General features: G+C 36.3%; 1 pseudogene; it reads left to right on the top strand.

The window, feature by feature from the left end:
• Positions 1-1,997: 1,997 nt before the first annotated feature.
• Positions 1,998-2,784, top strand: LOC131487847 (olfactory receptor 2L3-like; annotated as a pseudogene).
• The last annotated feature ends 498 nt before the right edge of the window (positions 2,785-3,282 follow it).

Genomic DNA, 3,282 nt, shown 5'->3' on the forward strand with positions numbered 1-3,282 from the left:
TGTAGGCAAGGGAAGTAAAAGCAAAATGAAATATTGTGACATCATTAAGATAAAAAGGCTTATGCGAAGTGAATAAAACAATCAATAAAATTAAGGTAACCAATGGAATGACAGAGGATATTTGCAAACGACATATCAGATAAAGGATTAGTATCCAAAATCTATCAATAACTTATCAAACTCAATACTCAAAAAACAAATAATCCAGTGAAGAAATAGGCAGAAGACTTGAATAAACACTTTTCCAAAAAAGACATCCAGATGACTAACAAACACATGAGAAGATATTCAACATCAGCTCAAATTCAAGAAAATAGAAATCAAAACTACAATGATATACCACATCATACCTGTCATAACGGCTAAAATTAACAACTCAGGAAACAACAGATGTTGGCAAGGAGGTGGAGAAAGAGGAACCCTTTGCACTGTTATTGGGAATGTCAACTGGTGCATCCACTCTGGTAAACAGTATGGAGGTTCCTCAAAAAATTAAAAATAGAACTACCCTATGACTCAGGAATTTCACTACTAGGTATTTATCCAAGGGATACAGAAATGCTGATTCGAAGGGGCACACTCACCCCATTGTTTATAGCATCACTATCAACAATAGGCGTATTGTTGAAAGAGCCCACTGGAAAGAGCCATCCAGTAACTGATGAATGGATAAAGTATAGTGGTATATACATACAATGGAGTACTACTTGGTGATCAAAAAGAATGAAATCTTGCCATTTGTAACAATGTGGATGGAACTAGAGTGTAATATGCTAAGCAAAGTAAGTCAGTCAGAGAAAGACATAATATCCTGTGATTTCACACATAGGTGGGATTTAAGAAACAAAACAGATGAACATAGGGGAAGGGAAGGAGAAATAATGATAAAAACAAATAGGGAGACAAACCATAAAAAACTCTTAAATACAGAGAACAAACTGAGAGTTGCTGGAGGGGAGGTCGGTGGTATATATATGCTAAATGGGTGATGGGCATTAGGGAGGGCACTTTTTGGGATGAGCACTGGGTGTTATATGGAAATTATGAATCACTGCATTCAACTCCTGAAACCAATACTACACTGTATATCAATTAACATGAATTTAAATAAACAAATTAAAAAATAATCAAAATGATATAAGTACTAGCAATTTTAATTTCCTTGGTAATTACAAATATTACATTTTTAATCTTGTCAATAATTGAAACTAATAATATAAATTACTTTATGATACTAGTCTAATATGCTGGTTTTATGCTCATCCAAATGACAACTTATAAACAAAACTAGCACTCTCAATTTTTCCTCTGAATGTTGACAGTTATTGCACAACAATTGAAAATTAATTGCTCCTAATAGACCCAGGGAAATGCTGTAGGTTTTTTCACAGTGGATTTGGGCATTGACATATCCAATAATTTGAGTACATGCAATTTATTAATGGAAAGACCTTTTATATAACTTCCATATTTTATTCAAATAATGCATTGACAGGGCATCAACCAACTACAGGGTAAACTGGTATTCCCATAACCCACACCTCCAGACCCCTAAGGAAAATACTTCAAATTATTTCATAATTTTTCCCAGTACTTTCTTGATATTGTAAACAATATGCTTATCTTCTAATGGTTGACTCATAAATCCAAATATGAGACCATAATTTGTACCTTAGGCCACTGTGGATGGAATGTTGCCCCTCACTACATCACCGACTTTTTCCTCTTTCCCTCTCTCCCCATTCAACATAGTTATGTTTTATGTTTGGGGACATGCATTGATGGCATTGTTCCATCATTAGAATTTATTGGTTACATATATAATATATAATGGTACTATAAAACATGATGTTAGTTTATTTGATAATTCTCACTATCACCTAAACAAGAGATATTAAAATCTTCTTAAGATAAATTATAGTAATATAGGAAGAATTGAACAGTTATTCATTCTAATTTTTCTCATTCTCTTATTTTCTCTTTTTGACAACCTGTCCATGATCATTCTCATCCTCCTGGACACCTATCTCCATGCATGCATGCATTTTGTACTTAGTTCTCCCTCGTGGACCTGAACTACATCTCCACCATTGTCCCCAGGATGGTGTCCAATTATCTCTTTCAAAACAAGTCTATTTCTTTCATTGGCTGAGGGGTTCAGAGCTTCTTTATCTTGACTTTAGTAGGTGCAAAAGGATTACTATTGACCACTATGGCATATGATAGCTAGGTGGCTATTTGCTTTCTTCTCCACTATCCCATTCATATGAGTAAAAGAGTCTGTGTGTTGATGCTAATGGGATCCTGAATAATGGGCTCAATCAACTGTTGTGCCCACACTGTATATGCCCTCCATTTACCTTACTGTCAATCCAGAACTGGCAACCATTTCTTCTGTGATGTACCGGACATATTGGCCTGTATGGGCCTGGCCAATGGTACTGGTCTGCATGGGCATCTCAGCCTGAGAATACAGTGTTTGGAAGCACCACACTATTGATTGTGTTTCCTTTAATTGGCATTACATGTTCCTATGGCCACATTCTCCTTGACATCTACAGCATGCACTCAGCAGAAGGGAGGAAGAAGGCCTATTTGACACACCGCACCCACTTCGCTGTGGTGACTTTCTAATATGCACCCTTTGTTTACACTTATCTATACCCAAGATCTCTCCAATCTCCAAGAGACAACAAGGTTCTTGTTGTCTTCTACACCATGCTTACCCAAATGTTCAACCCAAATGCTCAATCTACAGCCTTGAAAAAAAAAAAAAAGAGGTGATAGGGACCATGGGAAGAGTAATTGAGAGGATCTGTTCTGTAAAAATGTAGAGGAAACTCTCAGTCCTGCAGTCTCATAAGAAGACCAATTTCACCTTTTTTACACCTTAAGGGCAATATTATTTCAGGATTGAAGACAAGCACTAAAATAACCTAGAAGATTAAAATAATTGATATTTGACAAAACAATTGTATATTACTGATCACTCTTTTTGTTTTCTTTGTGGTAATTTTTTCAATAAAGATAAAGGCCATATATTTTATCCTAATTTGTGGGCAATAAGGGTTTTTTTCTAATTTTTTAAATGTTTTATTTATTTTTAAGAGACCCTCAGAATGTGAGTGGGGGAGGGGCATGGAGAGGGAGACACAGAATCTGAAGCAGGCTCCAGTCTCTGAGCTGTCAGCACAGAGCCCAATGTGGGGCTTAAACCCATAAACCTTGAGACCATGACTGGGCTGAAGCAGGATGCTTAACCTACTGCACCATCCAAGAACC

The sequence above is a fragment of the Neofelis nebulosa genome, chromosome 1 (assembly GCF_028018385.1).
Source record: "Neofelis nebulosa isolate mNeoNeb1 chromosome 1, mNeoNeb1.pri, whole genome shotgun sequence".
NCBI lineage: Eukaryota > Metazoa > Chordata > Mammalia > Carnivora > Felidae > Neofelis > Neofelis nebulosa.